Source organism: Sciurus carolinensis (assembly GCF_902686445.1).
Source record: "Sciurus carolinensis chromosome 19 unlocalized genomic scaffold, mSciCar1.2 SUPER_34, whole genome shotgun sequence".
Classification (NCBI taxonomy): domain Eukaryota; kingdom Metazoa; phylum Chordata; class Mammalia; order Rodentia; family Sciuridae; genus Sciurus; species Sciurus carolinensis.
In genome coordinates, this window is record NW_025920112.1 from 926,901 (window position 1) to 950,743 (window position 23,843).

At 43.1% G+C, this 23,843-nt stretch overlaps 1 pseudogene; it reads right to left on the minus strand.

Annotated features, from left to right (window-relative positions):
* LOC124973408 (zinc finger protein 14-like) overlaps positions 1–23,843 on the minus strand; it is a 70,764-nt pseudogene that overhangs the window by 37,500 nt on the left and 9,421 nt on the right.

Consider the following 23,843-nt stretch of genomic DNA (forward strand, 5'->3'; position numbering starts at 1 on the left):
ATAGAGAATTTAAGAGCAGCTTCTTAGCTCCATTAGTGCCATTGGTTAGGCAGGGTCTCCTCGATGAGGTGACTTCCCTTGAAAGCACCAGGGATGTCTCCCTTTTTCCTTGACCCTCCTCTGCAGCAGGTGCACTGACTGGCTTTTCCTCTAGTGGCCTCATCAATCTCCTTGGTCAGGAGGTTGTGTGACCCAGAGTTCCAAACCTCCTTAGGGAAGTCCTCTTGTTCCCTGGGTTCAGGCGCACTTTGAGGGCAAGACCCAAATAAGGACTTTTCTTAACCTCTGTATTTAATCTCAATCTCCAATTTTGATCTTAACCATCAAGCAAGTCAGTCTCACCAGTCATAAAGTAAGAGTACTGGGCTTTAGCTTCAGTGTCTATAACTTTACAGTTATTTACCCCTTTTTATCTAATTGGGGTCTACATTATCTGTCCTATAGGTGATGGCTTTTCAAGTTAATCTATGGTGTACTTCTGCAAAATATCAGGCAACAGTTAGAGTTTACGAGGAAATAAAAAATGGAATCACCAACAGTAAAGCATTCAGCTTGTGTAATAGCTATCTTGAATTTTGGCTGAGTTATTCATTATATCCCCTGGTTGAGATCACAGTAATCTTTACAACAAACATCAAACTTCTGAACACAACTTTAAATGAGTTAAAGTCTGGCTTACTTTGGAGCCATTCTGACGTGCAGCAGGGTTGTGAGGCAGAGTCTTATCTCAGGTAAGGCGGGGCTTTTCACAAATCTTAGATAAAATGTTCTGAAGCTAATTTTTCCTCTTTTGCCATGACCAGCATGACCAAATTCTCAAGTTCAATGAGGGGCAAAGGAGTATTAGAACATAAAGGGTTATAAACACACATATTGAAGAATAAGCTGAGATCAGATGAAGCTCTGTTCTCTGATGGAAATGCACATCTAAAGAGTTATGTCAGCAATCTCTATATTTGTGCAATGTTAGGTTCCAAAGGTACTGTAAGGTGGGCAGGAACCAGAGAAGGGAGCTGATGAAACACTGGTTATCTAGCAAAAGAATTCCTCCCTGCCCAAGAGCTGTGTGCCTGAGATCAATGTACTGCCACAGCAGTTAGGCATCTTGTGCCCCTGCACAGGAGCACTCCCAGGCACCAGATATGCCACAGTCATGAGGTCATCAGAGACCCCAATCCCAGTCGCTGTCGTCCCATTTTTGCTACTGCACATTACACTTTCTTAAATGTCATTTTAAGAAGTTTACATATATTGACTCCTGAGTCTATATGAACATTAGTTAACATAATTTAACATTATATCTAAAACATGAATTAAAGAAAGGCTGAGAGAGTTTTTAAGTTTCCTTTTGTGTGGCAAAGTGGTAAAATGCTTTCATGCTTAACCTTTAAACAAATCAGGCTCTCAATAACATTTAGAAATACATTTAACAAATTTTACATATACCCTATTGATGACAGGTCCTATAAGAGAACATTAAATGATAGGTTTACCATTACAGACAAGTTTAATTTGGAGAATAGCAGCTTGATAAATTTTCTGCTTTAAAGACTTGTATACCTGGAAAATATGAACACATTTAATATACAAAGAATAATGTTTTTAAGTATGTTACCCTATGGAATAACTTTGTAAATTAATTAGATTTCTCTAACACATTTGAGTAATCCCATACATGTCAACTCTAATTCATTCATCTTATTGTAAAAAAAAACAAGATATCAGACAAGCGTACCAACAGTATTTGCCGTCTGTTTCCTGTTGAAGAAAAGTCCTAGAAAAATTGATGTTAGACATTTTATAAACATCAACATTTTATTAGTGTGACCACCTAGAGACTTGTGAGTTAATTTTAAAGACATTTTACTTCTATTAGTTTACCCAATTTAAATTGAAACTTTTTAAATCACATGAATTAAAAATATTTGTATCCATTCCTAAAATTTTAATTTTTATGTGCGATGATATTTAGCACAAAAGCAAAGGCTTTGTAATGCTTATCTCCATTGCAATGTAACAGATGTTCAAAAATAACTCTAGAGTTGGATAAAAAGAACTGATAAATAAATTATTAACCTAGGTATGTAGGATCAAAATTGTGAGCTCAAAAATGTAGCATCTAAGAAAAATAAGAGTCCTAGAAGAAAAATGAAAATGGTCATTAATTATAGCATGAGAAAATGAGAAGGAGAGAAAAGGTGAAAGGGAGAAACGTATTCTGAGTTGTAGCCCAGGAGAAATTTAAAATGGACACTTTTTTTCCTTGGGTTTGAGACTGGTCTCCCACTGCACCTTCCGCCATTTACATTTCAATGTAAGCCTTGACTGAAATCTGAATCTGAAAGGGGCTAAAATATTCTAGCAGAAACTTGATGCTAAGGTCCTTTTAACCCTTTTTCCTGGTTAGTAATCAATTTAGGTTTGGATGCAGAAAATTGTCAAACAATTATCTCCCACTACTTGTGGGGAATGGGGCTAAGAAGCAAGTACTTGTGGGGAAGAGCTAAGAAGCAAGAAAAAAGAGACTGGAAGATAAGGAATACCTTTCCATCTGCCAGCTCGCTCACAGAAGCTGTGTGCCATTACAGAAACGGATTTTGATGGCTTTAAGTACAGGGGGTCGGGCGAAGCTTTCTCAGGGTTGAATCTACCAGATTGGAGGACCCAGATTCCACAGTGGGGACTGATACAGCCGAATCTGTGGCCAGGGCGTCCTGAGGGCAGAGTACTGGGCTGGAGATGAGGGGCAGCACAGTGATTGTGTCGTCACACAAGCACCAATGTGTGTGCCACGCACAAAAGCCTAGAAGGGTTTGAGGACCTGATATCAGGGTTTTCGAATACGAGTGCGTGAGTGTGAGATGAGCCTCAAACCTGAGAATCTCCACAATAAAATCAGGAATCCACTCAGGAGATAATACGGACTATGGGGGCCTGCTGTAATTATAAAAGTTGAGGCTGGGGGCACCTCCCCAACTCTCAGCCGCCTCGAGGCTCCTGGATAAATCGGCCTAGGGGAAGCAGCCTAGAGGACTTACCAACCTCAAGTCCGGTGATGAATGCAGAGCAGAGTGTCCAGTCAGAATGGAAGGTGGGGCTGTGTCCGGGGGCACTGGGGCATCGGCTGGGGTTCCACTCAGATAAGAGACAGTGGAAGATCCCATCCCAAGTCACGGCACCAATGTAAGGGATCCCACAGAAACCACGCCGGACACGGGAAATCACATAAGGGAATGTATTAAGCAAACAGAGTGTCTCCCTGCAGGGTAAGAGAGAAAATGAGAGGAAAAGAGAAAGGAAACAGAAAGGGCGCGCGCTAGGGAGAGTGGAAAGTGAGGAGGAGGAAAAGCAAGTGTGTAGGAGAGAGAAGCAAGAGAGGAAAGATGGTGGTTGATTCCGCCTGGCCAACAGGGGACCAATAATGGAGAAGAATACTGGCAAGCTGACTGATGAACCAATAGCTAGCTAGGATGTTCACATATTGACAAGTGGTTGGGAGGCGGGGAAAATGGCTGCATCAGAAAGGGCGGGGGAACAGCTTTTACACATTACCGTTCCAACAAAATAGAAAATACCAAAGACACTGACAAATTTCTAGGGACATATGACTTCCCGCACTGAACAGGAAGAACATACACAATTTAAACAGAATCATATGAACCAATGAAATACAAGAAGCCATCAAAAGCCTACCAAGAAAAGTTCAGGACTACACAGATTCTCAGCCAAGTTCTACAAGACCTTCAAAGAAGAACTCATTCCAATATTTCTCAAAGTATTCCAGGAAATAGAAAAGGAGGGAACCCTTCCAAACTCATTCTATGAAGCCAATATCACCCTCATACCAAAACCAAAGACACATCAAGGAAATAAAATTTTAGACCAATATCCTTGATGAATATAGATGCAAAAATGCTGAACAATATCCTGGCAAACCACATATTAAGAAGATAGTGCACCACAATCAAGTGGGCTTCATTCCGGGAATGCAAGGTTGCTTCAACATACATAAATCAATAAACATAATCCATCATATCAATAGACTTATGGATAAGAATCATATGGTTATTTCAATTGATGCAGAACATGCATTCAACAAAATACATCCCTTCATGATCAAAACACTAGAAAAAATAGGGATAGTAGGAAGACACCTCCACATTGTAAAGGCTATTTATGTAAACCCATGACCAACATTATTCTTAATGGAGAAACACTGAAAGCACTCCCTTTAAAAATTGGAACTGGACAGGGATGCCCTCTTTCACCACTTCTATTCAAGATCGTTCTTGAAATACTAGCCAAAGCAATTAGACTAATGAAATTAAAGGGATATAAACAGGAAAAGAGGAACTCAAACTGTCACTCTTTGCTCATGACATGATTCTATACTTAGAAGATCCAAAACCTCCACCAGAAAATTTCTAGACCTCATAAAGGAATTCAGCAAAGTAGCAGGATATAAAATGAACACACGCTTTTCTCATGCTCTCTCTTCTCCTCTCTTCACTTTCATGCTTCTCTCTCTCCTCCTCGCTTTCATTCTGTCTCCTGTATTTCACTCTCCTGCTTACGCGCTCTTTCTCTTTTCCTCTCATTTTCTCTCTTACCCTGCAGGGAGACACACTGTTTGCTTAATAAACTCCCTTATGGCTTTCATTGGAGAATAAGAAGAGTTTGCCTCAGAATCTATTAAAGGATTGCCATTTAAAAAAATAAATAATTAAATAAATAAAATGAACACAAATAAATGTAAAACATTTTTATTCATATGTGATGAAACATCTGAAACGGAAATGAGGAAAACAACTCCGTTCACAATAGCCTTAAAAGAAAAAAAACAACTTGGGAATCAATTTAACCAAAAAGAGGTGAAAGATCTCTATAGTGAAAACTACAGAACACTGAAGAACAAAATTGAAGAAGAACTTAGAAGATGGAAAGATCTCCCATGTTCTTGGATAGGCAGAAGTAATATTACCAAAATGGCCATACTTCCAAAAGCACTACAGATTTAACGTAATATAAAGAGTGGGGGTAGTGGGGGGAAGAGACGAATGAAGGAATTTTGGATGGTGCAAAGGAAAATTGGGTGGGACGGGGGTGGGGGATGGAAAGATAGTCGAATGAAACAGTGTTACCCTATGTATATGTATGATTACGTGAATGGTGTGAATCTACATTGTGTACAACCATAGAAGTGAGAAGTTGTACCCCACTTGTGTACAATGAATCAAAAAGCAGTCTGTAAAAATAAAAAAAAATTAATAAAGAAAAGAGCCCTACAAGGAAAACCAATACATGAAATTCATAAGTGAAAGTTTTAAAATAAAGGTTAAAATACAATTTTGGACAAAGGTTATGAAAACGTTATTCACAAAATGAGAAATAAGAATAACAAGTATTTTTAAAGATGTTCAACAACAAATATAATCTGGTAAAAAACCAACAATGAGGTATTGTTCATGTCAGATGGGCCAGGATGAAAGAGATGGAAAAGCTCATAATCAAGGGTTTATGCACACAGGATTTATTCAGATATTTTCAGTGTTCCTCATAGTGCCATTCAATTTGTCTTATTCTGCCTCTCACCCTCCCTTTTGGCCATGAACAAAATCTCCTGTTCTGTAGTAATGTTTTTGATCATGAAGTTTTACATGGTTTTGTCATATTTCTTTCATGTGCTTTAAAGAATTTGACATTAAATTATATATTATTTTACCTTCAAAGAAGAAGAAGAAGAACAAGAAGAAGAAGAAAAGGAACTGGTGGAGGGATCCCATGAAAAGGGAAGAGAGATCAGTGCAGCAGAGAAGGGAGACTGAGGGGAAGGGAGGAGGAACGGGAAGAGGGAACAGTGGAATCAAAGTGAACAAACCATGCGACGTGCACGCACCAGTGCATCACCGTGACTTCCACAATCACGTTTATCTAGAAAGCATCGATCAAGAAAAAGATAACTGAAAAAGAAAGCCCAGCAGAGTAAAGGACACAGGCAGAGAAAGGGGAGTTACTGGAACTGAAGTGGAGCCAATTACCCCCACGCTGGCATGTTATGAAAAAATGAACCCCAATGTTCGCCAGGGATGGGGGTGCATCTGTAATCCTAGAAACCTGGGAGGCTGAGGCAGGAGGACGCAAGTGTGAGAGAAGCCTCAGCAACATAGCAAGGTCCTGAACAACTTAGTGAGACCATCTCAAAATAAAAAATAAAAAGGGGTGAGTGTAAGGCTCAGTGGTAAAGTGCAAAGACTCAAACTCTGTTAGCAAACAGATAAAAGAATAAAATGAACCCCAATATTATGTATAATCACAATGTACTAATGAACATGGTAAGAAAATGAAACAGAAAAATTTTAAAAACATACAATTTGAGAAAATAAAAGCTTAAGAAATATCCTCATTTTGATACCAAACATGTAAACAAAGGAAATGAAAGAGACAACATAGTCTATTAGAAGGATTTTTCCTAACATTCTAAAATAGGTCTCATGAATAAAATGATCAAATACAAAAGATTTGGGTGGGGGGGAGGAAAAAAATAACAGAATGAATCAAAAACTATTACCCTAGGTAAATGTATGATTACACAAATGGTATGCCTTTACGCCATGTACAAACAGAGAAACAAGATGTATACCATTTCTTTACAATAAAAATGAATTTAAGAAAAAGAAAAAAAAGTACAAAAGATTTTAAAGTCAGGTGGAGTGGCACATGGCTGTAATCCCAGTGGCTATGGAGTCTGACACAGGAGGGTCTCGAATTCGAGGCCAGCCTCAGGAAAAGCGAGGCAAGAGGGAAGTCAGTGAGACCCTGTCTCTGAAGAAAATATAAAATAGGGCTGGGGATGAAGCTCAGTGGTCAAGTGCTGCTGAGTTCAATACCCAGTCAAAAAAAAAAAGAGAATTTAAAAATATGGAATATTTAAACTTGTTCAGTTATGAATAAATAAATTTCAATTTCAGGAAAACTTGGGACTCAAATGAGTGAGCAGATCATTTCAAAGTGAGTAACACAAAGGGGTGGTGCTGAGGGATCACAGACGTGTCAGGATCAAGGGCCAGGGAAGGTCCCTGCCAGCTGGACCTCCTCCCACCTGGTCCTGCTCACTGAAATACTCCCTGGCCGCCCTCCCAGGAGACCTGCACCAGGACTCCATCTGTGAGGCTTTTCAGGTTTGCACAGCACTGCACTGGGCTGGGTGGCTCTCATGCTCTGGAGAGTTCTTGCTCCTTGACAACTGTGAGAGATGCAAGGGGCAGGAATCACTGCTGACCTGACCCTCAGCACCAGCATCCACAGGCTGCTGCCCACCTGTCTCCAAGGAAGGAGAACAGGGCTTGGGGAAGACTATGTCCCAAGGAGGTCACTGTCTAGATGAGGCCTGTTCCAGGAGGTTCCTCAGCACCAGGGCCTCCAGCTGCTACCCTGGCAGGTTGCACCCCAACATTAGCTTGCTTCCTATGAGGATCTGACTCTGAGCCTGAAATTGCCTGCACCCTGAAGAACACAGGCCAGTTGTGGGCACTTTGTGGCAGCACCAGTGTAGGACGAGACAGTGGCTGAAGACACGGGATCCTGTGAAGAGTCCAGAGGAAACTCCTACCCAAAGACATTAAGGTGTCTGTTCCTGGGGAAGGTAAAAGTAGATAGGCCCAAGCATTTTAAGAGAAGTTCCAGGTGAGTGTTCTCTGTTTTCACCACATGGAAAATTCACAGATAAAAAACAAATCTTCTAAAAAGTATCATCCAGGTTTTTCAAGATGGCGGACTAGAGGGCGGCTGCATTTCACGTTGCTCCAGGACACAAGATTCAAAAGAGGAGACAGTGAGAGACTTGGGACCAACTCAAAGCCGCTGGAGGAGTCTCTCCCATTGGGGAGGCATCCCAGATGAGGGCGGTAGCCCCGGAACGCAGGGAACTTTGTGAAGTAGAGTTGCTCGGCGAGACACCCCTCCCCCCGCTGGAGCGGTGAACACGGACAACTGGGATCATCGTAGAGGAGGCGGCTCAGCACAGTGCTTGGACTCGGAGCACCCACTGGGGCTCCGGGCGGCTGCCTGAGGAGTAGCTGCGTGGTGAACTGTTTGGACTCAGAACAACCGCTTCTGAACACCGGGGGTTGCCTGGAGGAAGAGGAGGAGCGCAGCGGGTCGCTAGGCCTGGGAGTGACTGCATCAGAGCCACAGGCGGTTGCCAGAGGAGGAGCTGCGTGACGAGCTGTTTGGACTCAGAACCACCACGTCTGAACACCGGGGGGTTGCCTGGAGGAAGAAGGGAAGTGCAGTGGATCGCTTGGTCTAGGAGTGACTGCATCAGAGCCACAGGCGTTTGCCAGAGGAGGAGGCGAGTGGTGAGTTGATTGGACTAAAAACGACCGCTCCTGAACACCGAGGGGTTGCCTGGAGGAAGAGGAGAAGTGCCGCGGGTCGCTAAGTCTGGAAGTGACTGCATCAGAGCCACAGGCGGTTGCCAGAGGAGGAGGTGAGTGATGAGTTGATTGGACTAAAAGCGACCGCTCCTGAACACCGGGGGGTTGCCCAGAGGAAGAGGAGAAGTGCGGAGGGTCGCTTGGTCTAGGAGTGACTGCATCAGAGCCACAGGCGGTTGCCAGAGGAGGAGGTGAGTGTTGAGTTGATTGGACTCAAAGCGACTGCTCCTGAACACCGGTGGCCTGCCTGGAGGAGGAGCGCAGTGGGTCCCTTGGTCTCGGAGTCACCGCTCCTGAACACCTGGGGTGCTACCCCGAGGAGGAGGAGGAGGAACAGGGTGGGTCACTTGGACTCGGAGTGACTGCCTAGGGCTACGGGCGGTTGGCGGGAGGAGGAGACGCGAAGTGAGTTGCTTGAACTCCTAGTGACTGCGTCCGAAACCAGGCGGCTGTCCGGAGGAGGAGGTGTGTGGCGGGTCTCTGGGTATCAGAGCTATTGTACCGGGCTCCAGGTGGCGGCTCAGAGGAGGGGCCGCATAGCCAGGCGATTAGGTGCAGAGCAGGGTCCCAGGACCGGCTTCTTGCTGGAAGAGCCGCACAGAGACATGCCTAGGGGCGGAGTGAAGATTCCAGGACTGCGGGCAGATTCTCTGGGAGAGGCAGCTTAAGGAGACTCGCCTGCGAAGGGTGAGGCTCCCAGGCCCAGGAGGTAGGTCCAGGCCCCTGGGAACGTTGCAGAGGAAGACAGACCAGCCCAGGTGGTAGTTGTAGATTGAGGGGAACCTCTAGGAGGGGAACTGACCAGTGAGACGTCCCCACTGGGTAAGTCTTCCCTGCCAGGTGAGGTTTTCCCACAGGGACGGTAAAACCAGAGACACAGGCACAAAAAGGCCTTGCCTCAGCCCGCAGACTAGTTCCCCATTGGATGACCATTGGTCAACAAGTGGTGGCACCTCTGCCCACTATCAGGGAATATACCCCACCTGAGGGTCACCACCCCTAGAGAGGCAGCTTCTTCATGGAGCTCTGCATTATCAACTTCCTCCAAGATTTCAGGCTACTGAAGGCTAAGAGGGGATATACTAGCAATCTTCAGGGACATTATAAGTCAATAGAGGAAATCTGCAATATCTTAATGACCCACTGATTCCCGAACAATATGAGAAAACAAGGGAAGAAAATGCCCCAAACAAATCTAGATGTCACATCAATAAAATCCAACGACAGCACGGCACAAGAAATGACAGAAAGGGAGTTCAGAATGTACATAATTAAAATGATCAGGGAAGCAAACGATGAGATGAAAGAGCAAATGCAGGCATTGAATGATGAGATGAAAGAGCAAATGCAGGCATTGAATGATCTCACCAATCGACAGTTAACAGAGCAAATCCAGGAAGCAAAAGATCATTTCAATAAACAGTTAGAGATATTGAAAAAAAACCAAACAGAAATCCTTGAAATGAAGGAAACAATAAACCAAATTAAGAACTACATAGAAAGCATAACCAACAGGATAGAACACCTGGCAGACAGAACTTCAGATATTGAAGACAAAATATTTAACCTCGAAAACAAAGTTGAACAAACAGAGAAGATGGTAAGAAATCATGAACAGAATCTGCAAGAACTATGGGATATCATAAAAGGCCAAATTTGAGAATTATTGGGATTGAGGAAGGCTTAGACAAACAAACCAAGGGAATGAACAATCTATTCAATGAAATAATATCAGAAAATTTCCCAAATCTGAAGAATGAAATGGAAAATCAAGTCCAAGAGGCTTATAGGACTCCAAATACACAAAATTACAACAGACCCACACTGAAGGCACATTATAATGAAAATACCTAACATACAAAATAAAGACAGAATTTTAAAGGCTGTGAGAGAAAAGAACCAAATTACATTCAGGGGAAAGCCAATACGGATATCAGCAGATTTTTCAATCCAGACCCTAAAAGCTAGAAGGGCCTGGAACAACATTTTTCAAGCTCTGAAAGAAAATGGAATGCCAACCAAGAATCTTATACCCAGCAATACCTTGAAATTTGATGATGAAATAAAATCATTCCGTGATAAACAAAAGCTAAAAGAATTTACAAAAAGAAAGCCAGCATTAAAGAACATTCTCAGCAAAATATTTCATGAGGAAGAGATAAAAAACAAAGAAGCAAATCAGCAAAGGGAAGAATTATCCTAAAGGATCTGTCAAATAAATGAGGAACCAAGATGTGTCAAAAATTTTAAATATGAACCAAATGACCGGGAATACAAATCATATCTCAATAATAACCCTGAATGTTAATGGCCTGAATTCATCAATCAAAAGACATAGACTGGCAGATTGGATAAAAAAGAAAGATCCAACAATATGTTGCCTGCAAGAGACTCACCTCATAGAAAGAGATACCCATAGACTAAAGGTGAAAGGATGGGGAAAAACATACCATGCACATGGACTTAGCAAAAAAGCTGGAGTATCCATCCTCATTTCAGATAATGTGGACTTCAAGCCAATGTTAGTCAGAAGGGATAAAGAAGGACATTTCATACTACTTAAGGGAAGCATAAATCAGCAAGATATAACAATCATAAACATCTATGCCCCAAACAGTGGCTCATCCATGTATGTTAAACAAATCCTTCTCAATTTTAGAAACCAAATAGACCATAACACAATAATACTAGGTGATTTTAACACGCCTCTCTCACCACTGGACAGATCTTCCAAACAAAAATTGAACAAAGAAACCATAGATCGCAATAACACAATCAATAATTTAGACTTAACAGACATTTATAGAATATACCATCCAACCAAGAGCGAATACACTTTCTTCTCAGCAGCACATGGATCCTTCTCTAAAATAGACCATATATTATGCCACAAAGCTAATGTCAGCAAATACAAGAAGATAGAGACACTACCTTGTATTCTATCAGATCATAATGGATTAAAGTTAGAAATAAATGAAAGAGTAAAACACAGAAACTACTCCAACACCTGGAGATTAAACAATATGCTATTATATGATGAATGGATAACAGAAGATATTAGGAAGGAAATTAAAAATTCTTAGAGGTAAATGAGAACAAAGAAACATCATATCAAAATCTCTGGGACACTCTGAAAGCAGTACTTAGAGGAAGATTTATTTCATGGAGCGCATTTAATAAAAGAAGTAAAACTCAACAAATAAACGACCTAACGCTACAGCTCAAAGCCCTAGAAAAAGAAGAACAGACTAACACCAAAAGTAGTAGAAGACAGGAAATAGTTAAACTCAGAGCTGAAATCAATGAAATTGAAACAAAAGAAACAAAACAAAAAATTGACAAAATAAATAGTTGGTTCTTCGAAAAAATAAACAAAATTGATAAACCTTTAGCCACACTAACAAAGAAAAGACGAGAGAAAACTCAAATCACTAAAATTCGGAATGAACAAGGAAATATCACAACAGACACGACTGAAATACAAAACATAATTAGAACCTATTTTGAAAATCTATACTCCAACAAAATAGAAAATTTCGAAGACATCAACAGGTTTCTAGAGACATATGAATTGCCTAAACTGAACGAGGAGGACATACACAATTTAAATAGACCAATTTCAAGTAATGAAATAGAAGAAGTCATCAAAATCCTACCAAGAAAGAAAAGTCCAGGACCAGATGCGTTCTCAACCGAGTTCTACAAAACCTTTAAAGAAGAGCTCATTCCAATACTTCTCAAAGTATTCCATAAAATAGAAGAGGAGGAAACCCTCCCAAACTCATTCTATGAAGCCAATATTACCTTGATACCTAAACCAGACAGAGACACATCGAGGAAAGAAAATTTCAGACCAATATCCTTAATGAACATCGACGCAAAAATTCTGAACAAAATTTTAGCCAATCGCATACAAAAACATATTTAAAAGATAGTGCACCATGATCAAATGGGTTTTATCCCAGGGATGCAAGGTCAGTTCAACATCAGGAAATCAATAAATGTAATTCACCATATCAATAGACTTAAAGTCAAGAATCACATGATTATTTCTACAGATGCAGAAAAAGCATTTGATAAAATACAGCACCCCTTCATGCTCCAAACACTAGAAAAAAAAGGGATAGTGGGAACATTCCTTAACATTGTAAAGGCCATCTATGCTGAGCCCATGGCTAATATCATTCTAAATGGTGAAAAACTGAAAGCATTCCCCCTAAAAACTGGAACAAGGCAGGGATGCCCTCTTTCACCACTTCTATTCAACATCGTCCTTGAAACTCTAGCCAGAGCAATTAGACAGACCAAAGAAATTATAGGGATACGAATATGAAAAGAAGAACTCAAACTATCCCTATTTGCTGATGATATGATTGTATACTTAGAGGAACCAGGAAATTCCACCAGAAAACTTTTAGATCTCATTAGTGAATTCAGTAAAGTAGCGGGATATAAGATCAAGGCACATAAATCTAAGGCATTTTTATTCATAAGCGATGAATCTTCAGAAAGAGAAATTAGGAAAACTACGCCATTCACAATAGCTTTGAAAAAAATAAAATACTTGGGAATCAATCTCACAAAAGAGGTGAAAGACCTCTACAATGAGAACTACAGAACACTGAGGAAGGAAATTAAAGAAAACCTTAGAAGATGGAAAGATCTCCCATGTTCTTGGATAGGAAGAATTAATATTGTCAAAATGGCCATACTACCAAAAGTGCTATACAGATTCAAAGCAATTCCAATTAAAATCCCAATGAAGTACCTTACAGAAATAGAGCAAGAAATTATGAAATTCATCTGGAAGAATAAAAAACCCAGAATAGCTAAAGCAATCCTTGGCAGAAAGAGTGAAGCAGGGGGTATCGCAATACCAGATCTTCAACTCTACTACAAAGCAATAGTAACAAAAACGGCATGGTATTGGTACCAAAATAGAAAGATAGATCAATGGTACAGAATAGAGGACATGGACACAAACCCAAATAAATACAATTTTCTCATACTAGACAAAGGGGCCAAAAATATGCAATGGAGAAAAGATAGCCTCTTCAACAAATGGTGCTGGGAAAATTGGAAATCCATATGCAACAAAATGAAACTAAACCCATATCTCTCACCATGCACAAAACTAAGCTCAAAATGGATTAAGGACCTCGGAATCAGACCAGCGACCCTGCATCTTATAGAAGAAAAAGTAGGTCCAGATCTTCAACATGTCGGCTTAGGACCAGACTTTCTCAACAGGACTCCCATGGCACAAGAAATAAAAGCAAGAATCAATAACTGGGATAGATTCAAACTAAAAACTTTCTCTCAGCAAAGGAAACTATCAGCAATGCAAAGAAAGAGCCTACAGAGTGGGAGAAAATCTTTGCTCATACTTCAGATAGAGCACTAATCTCCAGAATCTATAAAGAACTCAAAAAACTCAACACCAAGACTACAAATAACCCAATCGACAAATGGTCTAAGGAAATGAAAAGACACTTCACAGAAGACCTACAAACAATCAACAAACACATGGAAAAATGTTCAACATCTCTAGTAATAATAGAAATGCAAATCAAAACCACCCGAAGATTCCATCTCACCCCAATCAGAATGGCGATTATCAAGAATACAAGCAACAACAGGTGTTGGCGAGGATGTGGGGAAAAAGGTACACTCATACATTGCTGGTGGGGTTGCAAATTAGTGCAGCCACTCTGGAAAGCAGTATGGACATTCCTTAGAAAACTTGGAATGGAACCACCATTTGACCCAGCTATCCCACTCCTTGGCCTATACCCAAAGGACTTACAATCAGCATACTAGAGAGATACAGCCACATCAATGTTCATTGCTGCTCAATTCACCATAGCCAGATTGTGGAACCAACCTAGATGCCCTTCAGTTGATGAATGGATAAAGAAACTGTGGCATATATATACTATGGAACATTACTCAGCCATAAAGAATGATAAAATTATGGCATTTGCAGGCAAATGGATGAAATTGGAGAATATCATGCTAAGTGAGATAAGCCAATCTCAAAAAACCAAAGGAAGAATGAACTCGCTGATAAGTGGATGATGATACATAATGGGGTGTGGGAGGGGTTAGTGTTAGGGTTAGAGTGAGGGTTAGGGAGGGGGCAAAATGGGGGAATGAAGGACTGTATAGAAGGAAAAGAGGGATGGGAGGGGTGGGGGGAAGGGGAAAAATAACAGAATGAATCAACCAACATCACCCTATGTAAATTTATGATTACACAAATGGTATGCCTTTACGTCATGTACAAACAGAGAAACAACATGTATCCCATTTGTTTACAATAAAAAAAAAAGTATCATCCATTATTCACTTAAAAACATGATAATTAAATATTGTGCCCAGTTGACTGTAGTGACGGGAACACAGTTGATAGTGCTGTGAACTGGAGGGGGAGTTAGATTCAGGAATGTGGGAGAGAGGTGCATGATTAGGTGTTTACTGCCAGTCCTAGGATGGGCAAGGCTGGGAAAGGAAAAGGAATTTGAGACCCTTTTTCCCAAAAATGCCAAAGAAGCGGTGGCGCAGATGAATGATGGTGACCCCTAGACCAATAAGCTTCCACACAGGTACCCTATCTCCAAGTCCATATTCCCTGAAAAGGATCTGCCTTCACTGCATGCTGAGAGACTAGGACCACAGATTATGATGTGGAGAGACAGTTTTCCCAAAGTGGCTTCAGACCATGGAGCACCCAGGACCAGTCCACAACAAGGCCTGAAGGCAGTAGGGGCCGAGCTGGAGCAGCATCTGACTCAGCTCTGGGAGGGCCAACTCTGGAGCTGACAGAGGGAGGCCAGAGTCCAGCCACCCCTGGCTCCCACCAGTTCTAACCAGCCCACCTCCCCCAGGAGTCCTGGCCCCACCACTCACCATTTCCTGCCTTCTGGGGAGTCCAGACATCCTTCCTGGGGATCTCACAGCACCTGCAGCTCACAGGGAGACAGTCTCAGCCAGAGCCACTGGGGCCTCACACAGCAGAGGAGACACAGTCCTGGAGATGGATTCTGAGTTGCACAGGGTGAGACATCAAGGCCTGTGACTGTGGAAGGCCACCCCCTACCAAGAGCTGCCTGCTAACTGCCCAGGGCTCCACAAGACACCCCTCTCACCCCAGCCCACACATGCACCCTTCGCGCCCCTGAGTGAGAGGGGATGGATCACACTCCTGGATTCATGAGGGCAGGGGTACAAAGTTCTTTTTAGGCAGGGTTTCCTCCCTGCCAGGGGGCCTGCCCCACCAAGGGGACATTTCCACACCCACAGCCCACAACACATCAGGCAGATACCCAAGGAGGAATCCACTGTTCTGTGACCTACAGAAAAAGTCAAATCCTCAAGATATGAACAGTACACGCTCTATCAATAAACACTGATCATCACCAAAGAACTAGCAGGGAAACCATATCACAAAATCCACACAGAAATATTGAAATACTAGACATTTTTGAAAGAGAAGACTGTCCTAAAAAGATGACAAGTAAGAGAGAAATAGAAATCCATCCCAACAGATGCATAAAACCCAACTCAGGAATACAAGAAATGTTAAAAACAACAACAACAACAACGACAACCACAACAACAAAAAAACCAGGGTAAATCCTGCCATGGTGTACACCAGTAATCCCAGGGCCTGGGGAAGCTGAGACCATAGGACCACAAATTTAAAGTCAGCCTCAGCAAGTCAGCAAGAACATGAAAATAAAATTAAAAATTAAAGGGACAGGGGGTAGCCAGCACAGTGGCCCATGCCTGTAGTCCCAGGGTCTGGTGGCTGACACAGGAGGATTGAGGCCAAAGTCAGCCGAAAAGTGAGGCCCTAAGCTACTCACTGACACCGTCTCCAAATAAAATACAAAACAGGACTGGGGATATGGCCAAGACATCAAGTGTCCCTGAGTTCAATCCCCAGTACCACCCCCCAAAAAAAGGACTGGGGGTGTGGCTCAGTGGTTGAGTCCCCTTGGTGCAATCCACAATAGAAAGAAAAATATGAAAAAAGTGCATACAATTTCTTATGTCTTATCATAATGAAGTGAAATTAGAATTCAACACCAAAACAACAGAAAGGTTACACGTAGTTCACAGCCATGAATGCCTACATAAGAAAGCCAAACAGTTCCCAAATGAATAACCTAATGATGCAGCGCAAGACCCTCAAAAAAAAAAAAAAACAATTCCAAAACTGGTAGAAGGAAACAATATGAGGTTTGAAATCAATGACATAGAGGAAAAAATATGCAGGATCAAAAAAACAAAGAATTGGTTCTTTGAAAAGCAAAATGAGATTCATGAGCCCTTAGCCAAACTAATCAAAAGAAGAGAGAAAGACCCAAATTAACAAATCCAGAGATGAAAAAGGAGAAATAACCATGGACATCACAGACATTCAGGATCTTTATGGACTATTTTGAAAACTTACGGTCTAATGAATTGGAAAAACAAGAATAAATGGACACATTTCTAGACACATATGCATCATGGTGAGTAAAAAGGACATATAAAACCTAAACAGATTTAAACTCTGAAATGACATAGAGGCTATAATAAAAAAAAAAAATTCCAATATAGAAAAGCCCAGGACCAGATGGATTCTCAGTTGAATTCTACCAGACCTTTAAAGAACAAATACAAACACTCATCAAATTATTCTGTGAAACAGAACAGAAAGGGATGGAACACTTCCAAATTCATTCTATGAAGCTAGTATCACCCTCATACAAAAACCAGATTAAGGCTACATTGGGGAAACAAAATTATACCAATATATGAACCCAGATAAAAATCCATTAAAAAACAGTAATAAATTGTAGTCAACATAATAAGATTGTGCACCATGATCAAGTTGGTTTTATCCCAGGGTAGCAAGGATGTTTTAACAAATACAAATCAGTAAAATCAGGACCCCCTACTGAATGACTGCACCCTGCCTCCAGGATCGGCAACCAGACCGACCACACCCCACCTCCAGGACCCCTGGCCAACCAACCGCACCCCGCCTCTAGGACCTCTAGCCGACCACGCCCACACCCCCCAAGCTGCAGCTCCCAATTGACCAACACATTTGGAAGCCAGAGTGGCCATCTTGAATAATCCTGGAAGCCATATCCTCCATCTTTAGGTGGGGCAAATCCCATCCTGAGATGCCTGCTGGAGACAGGAAGCTCATTGTAAGGTACCTCTCCTACATCAGCCTACTGAAGACTGGGAGGTTGGAATACTATATGATAGTTATAGTGTAGATTTTTTTTTTCTCCTTATTGAAAAATTTTTAAGTTTTTATTTCTTTACTTTTCTGGCTCTCTTTTCCTTTTGTTTACCTGTTCCCTCAGAGTCTCTTTCTCCCTTTTTCCATGCTAACAACCAACTTCTTGTGATTATACTCTCACTCTTTCTATGATCTAGAACTTCTGTATATTCTTTTCTTATCCCATTAACAGCTATATCCTACACCCCTCCCCAACCTCATTGTCCTCCCTTAGAAACTGCAGACCTTATAGCAAATCTATTTGTTATACTGAAGATAAGAATTGAACTCATCCCTTTATTATGACAATATTGTTAACGTCCTCATAAGGGTTATTTGGTTTAGGGTTGCATATTGTATGAACTGGGCACTGCTAATATTGATCTCCCCCTTAAAGAAAAGGTATTGGAAACCTATAGGGTCACTATAAGACCATAGGGGGGAAACTACAATACCGCAGATCTGCACTGCTAGAGGGGAAAATATGTGAAGAACATGAAAAAACAAGGGAAGAAAATAATCCAAACAGACCTAGATTCTATATTAATAGAATCCAGTGACAGTATGGTAGAAATGTCAAGAAAAAAAACAAAAACGAAAACAAAAACAAAAACACATGGACCAATAGGACAGAAAACACAGAGACAAACCCACTTAGATACAGTCATCTGATCCTTGACAAAGATGCTAACACTATACACTGGAGAAAAGACAGTCTCTTTAATCAGTGGTGCTAGGGAAACTGGTTAGCCATAGGGAGAAGAATGGGACTGGACCCTTATCTCTCATCCTGCAAAAGTATCAATTGCAAAAGGATCAAAGACCTGGGAATCAGTCCAGAAGTTATGCAATTCCTAGAGGAAAATGTAGGCTCCAGGGCACAGGGTAGCAGTGGCCATGTCGGGGAGCACCAGGCAATGAGGATAGGCAGTGCCAAGACAGACATGGCAACAGCTGAGGACAGAGTATCCTTCACAGTTTCCAAAGGGAAAACTCTGCTTAGACACTGATGCAGTGTTTGTGCCTAAAGAAGATAAAGAGGGGCACAAGGATTTAAAAAAAAATTAAGATTCCCTTCATAGTTTTCTGTCTTCCTTTCTTTTGTTAGAAATACTGGACTTTCCCAAGGAATCAGATAAGCACTTGGAAATAGCTGGGCAAGGTAAACATTACTTCCGCAGAAGGGCTACTGAACAGTCTGGTAAGCAAGCATATCTGGACAGGCAGAAGTCCACCTATTTTTATCCTGAATGCGGCACTGTCCCTTGCTCTGACTGGAGGAGCTTGGTTCATGATCCACACGATTGGTTAATTTAAAATTGGGAGGCAAAGGGAAGGGCTACAGTTACAACAGGATCTCTTCACACACTAAGCACTATGGCTAAAGACAGAGGACCGAGGAGAATTATATCTCGGGTTGTGAACATGTCCAAGCCCTGCATTCCTGCCCACATGGGGACACAGCACGTACTTGTTGGGGAGCTTACCATGGCTCACTTTAACCAGAAAGTATTATAACTGAAATTGACTCCAACTCTCCATACACTGTAAAATGTAAGTTTTAGGTCCCAGTAAACACGTGCTTTGATACATATTAGAAAACTCACCAGAATACAGGTTTACCTTTCTTTTCTTCTTTTTCTTTTTTTTTTTTTTTCTTTTTGGTGGCACTGGGGTTTGAACCTGGCACTTTGAGCATGCTAGACAAGTACTCTACACTAAGTGGCCACCCACCTCTACAGGTGTAACTCTGACAGAGAACATTCACCCTACACCTCCTTCCTTCCTTCCTTCCTTTCTTTCTTCCTTCCTTCCTCCCTTCCTTCCTTCATAAGTACTTTTAAATTTGACTTCCAGGTCATTCTTGTATTTCCCTCATGGGAAAAGTTCACCCACACTTCATTTTTTTTTTTTTTTGGGTGCTAGGGATCGAACCCAGGGCTTTGTGCTTGCAAGGCAAGCACTCTACCGACTGAGCTCACCCACACTTCAAACAGGAAGTTCACCCACACTTCAAACAGAGGAGGACTCTACCAGTGCACATGCTCCACGATCCTTCAAGTCCAAATGGCAACACATTTTATTCAAAGCCAGTTTTGAAGGAAAATACAAGTGTTTGTTATCTATTTTTCTTCTTCAGACAATGCAAGTGAAAGAAAAAACTTATATAAGAGAAAGGGCAGCAAAGTGAGGAAGAATATGCATCTTTCACGTGCAGACTGACGTCCCTGAGCCAGACAGACCCCAAGTCAGTGACTACCGGCAGCTGCAGGAGGAGCCAGCCCTCTCAGCCCCAAGAGCGGTTCACAGGCAGGAGCAACCTGGAGGATGCAGGACTCACCCTCAATTTCAGCTCCTGCAGGAACTGGTATCTTAGGGGTTTGCCCCCAGCCCCCTAAGGAGCCACTCAATGAAGGAACACTGGGTTTGAGACCCTGCTTCCTGCTCTTTTGGAAGAGTGTGAACATGTAAATTCACTGCTCCTGGGAGAACAGAGGGACAGGGACTCCACATGCCACTGCTGCTTCACACAGAAGCCCCACTGAGCTCAGACTGGCAGACGCCTTCCTTGGCAAGCTGCACACTCTGGGTGACCTGGGCTTCAGGAGCTGGCCCAGGGCCTGCACTGCACTGCACCCTGCAGGACAGGGCAGCTGCAGGCACCTTGGGCAGCTCCAGCACCGCTGACACCCACCCCCCAAGGTAGGCCAGAGGCTGAGGACGCATCGCCCTGTCAAGGTCCCAAAGGGACCCTTCACCCAAAGACGTTGGTGAGGGCTTATGTCGACGCGCAATCAGGGACCAGAAGCGCAATCCCACTGCTTCCTCTCAGAACAGGATCCATTTCATGCTTCACCACAGCCCTTCCAACTCTGTCCCTGTGGCATTTGAAAAACTGACATATGTTTTCCGCCTCTCTTTTCCCTCTCCTGCTCCTTGACCTTGGGGAAGCAAGATTACCCTTCTGTCCACCCCAGGCCAAGTAACTGTCCTTGACAACACACAACACAGGTCTTCAGGGACAGTGACAGAAGAACTGAGAAACAGCCCTCTCCAGCTCTGCAAGTGAGTCATGACCCCTGACAGGCCACCCCTGGAAGGTCGCCTTTGAACCACCTCTTTGAAAATCCACTGTTCCCCCAAAGGGCAGAATCGCAGCCTCTGGAACAGGAGTGCCCTGTGTTACTCCTTTGACAGCAAAGCAGCAAACTTTCTCCTTTGTCTCAAAACCATGCCCTCATTACCAGATTGGCCTTGGGGACAAGCAGGATCAGCGTTTTGGTAGCACACTGGCACCCACCGGCACCCAACAAGGGGTCCAAAGCGGCCCCTACTCCAGCCGCAGCAGGTTTCTGGGGCAGGTCTGGTAGCTGGGCAGCCCCTCCATGCTGAGGATGCAAGGTGGCTCTGAGGCAGGAGAGGGGCGAGTCTGCCTCGGGCTGAACAGAGGAGCTCTTCCTGCAAGTAAAGGGAGGGACTGAGGGGCTGTCCCAGCACTGGCTGAGGCTCTCTTTGCTGAGGGAACACCCGCCTTCTCTCTCTGAACTGCATGGGTTGCTGCATCAAGTGGTCAACTTCGAGAGAAAGGACACTGAACAGACTGGGCCATCTCGCAGACCCCACTGGTGTGCAACTCCACACCCTTGATGCCACATATCTGATCCCCCTTCATGACAACTGTGGTGCTGCTGGTGTAGGGGTCATGGCTAAGTGGGAGTAGGAAACAGGGACTCTCCCCCAGCGGGTCTCTTTCAAAGGCTCCCATCTGCTGGCCATGGATTCGGGGAACCCCACTAATTGTCTGCTTTTGATTCTGTCTGTATGAACCATTTTAAAACATGGGCAATTCTGTGTTGATCCTACTGGGAGTCTCGGGAACGATCCTGGCTGAAAAGGTAATCCATAGGTATAAAACGAAGAAAAAGATGTTTACTATGACAGTCTAGCTTTGAACGTCTTTCTGTCTCTAGGGAAGACAAAGAACGAGACTCACTTCTGAATTATCATGAAATCGTACAGCTGGGTGGGTCTGTCAGGTGATGAAAGTGGAAGAGATCTGTATGAGCAGGTATTTATGCAGTTGCACAAGGAGGACTCTGAACAGGCAGAAGCTAATTTGATGGTGTGAAAAGACGCTGCCTCTGGTGAGCAAGGACAGTGGGACACCAGGGAGACCTCAGTCCTCTCCACCCAGCGGGCCGTCCCAGCACTGCTTCTCACTGCAGCCCAAGGCAACCTCTGATCACCCCACTGTGGGTCAGGGACTGCAGCCCTGGCTAAAGCCCAGGAAAGCTGCCTGGGCTGTAGAGAAATGGGCGAGGAGGACCTGGCCTCTGCCCTGCATCCCAGTCCCTTTTGCCTATGGTGGGGATGGGGGTGGTCTGCAGAGGCTGCTGGCCCAGAAGGATGTGGCAGTGGATTCCAGCACTGCTAGATTATGACCCAGGACAGGAACGGTCTCGCCTTTGAAGGTGGGAGAAGACTCCATTTGGCCAGGGGACACCCATCACTGGGGCAAAGCAATTCTTGCTATGACCATTGCCTATCAACAAAATGTGGCAAGCCGCTACGCCGCCCTGACAAGATGGCACTGGTTTCCGCTAAAGCCTGAAGTGCATTCTAGGTAAACAAGCCCATATTTGGTTGTGCCAACTGTTATATGTGGGAGCACCTATGAACATAGGCCAAGTGGCAGGAGCAGATTGGCTATTGCAAGAGTATAAAGGCGTATGAGTTCAGTTTAAGAGTTAGAAGAAGAAAATCCATGGTTGTATAATAATAAGGTCCTGATTAAACTGCTGAAGGAAGATTCCTGTGTCGTGCTTTCTTGCAGGGCAAGGGACACGACAAGTGGTGCCGAAACCCGGGAATCAGAACCTTCAGTGGTCAGGGGGTGCACCGGTAAGTACCACAGGTAAGTGGGGTCCACATATAGTGGGACGCTCCTCTGTAGATAAAGAGAGAGCGGGGATTGACCTTGCATAATTTTGTTTTCGCTTTCATTCTGCTGGCTCTGAACACTGCTTTTATTATGGGCAATTCTCCATTTAGTTCATTAGTACAGCCTTTAGATTTTTTGTTGCGCTCTAAAGAGCTCAAGGTCAAACGCAGTACTTTACAAACATTCATTGAAAGAATTGATAAAGTGGCCCCATGGTTCGCTGTCTCCGGAAGCTTGACTCCTGCTAGTTGGGATAAGTTGGGAAGAGATTTGGATTTCCTTCAGGAGCAGGGACAATTGGAGAAAGGCGTGATACCGCTATGGAAATTAATAAAAGGATGTATTCTTGATGGTAGATGTCAAGAAGCTGTTCATAAAGGACAGAAAGTTCTTGAACAACTACATGAGGAGAAGTCTGAGGATTCTATGAGTACTTCCAGTAAACACAGTACAGGAGAGCAGGTTTATGGAGCTATTCCAAAGAGGAGACTATACCCAGATTTAAAAGCCCTTAGAACACCAGAAGAAACAGGGGAGTCAGAATCAGTTGGTGATGAGGAAGTGAAAGAGCTAACGCAGCACTTACGGAAGGTGAGGTTAAAAGAAGGGGGAACTAAGAGGCAAAAAGATTTTAGACAAGAAGAATATAAGGAAGAACAGGAACCAGCTCTAGCCTATGATCCTCCCCCATATGTGGGAGGGGTTCCAGGCACGGGTAGAACTTTTAACTCTGCAGCTTGGAGGGCTGTCCATGTAGAGTTGGGGCTTGCCTGTCCTGTATTCCAGGACAATAATGGGGGAAGATATCAGGAACCCATAGACTTTAAAACGATAAAAAAATATAGCAGAATCTGTCTGCACTTATGGTGTGGATGCTGCTTTTACTATCGCCCAAATAGAGGGGCTCCATAGATTTTACATGACCCCCTCGGACTGGGCCTGTTTAGTGAAAGCTTGTGTTTCCCCGGGTAAATATTTAGACTGGAGGATCTTCATGTTAGAGGGGGCCAATGAACAGGCTGCACGCAACCAAGCTATGGGCAAACCTGCCTGGGATGTGGATATGCTTCTGGGGCAGGGTAGATTTGCCAATCAGCAAACAGGCTTTCCATTAGAGGTTTATGAACAAATTAATCAGATCTGCATTACTGCCTGGAAAGCACTTCCTAATAAAGGGGAAGTG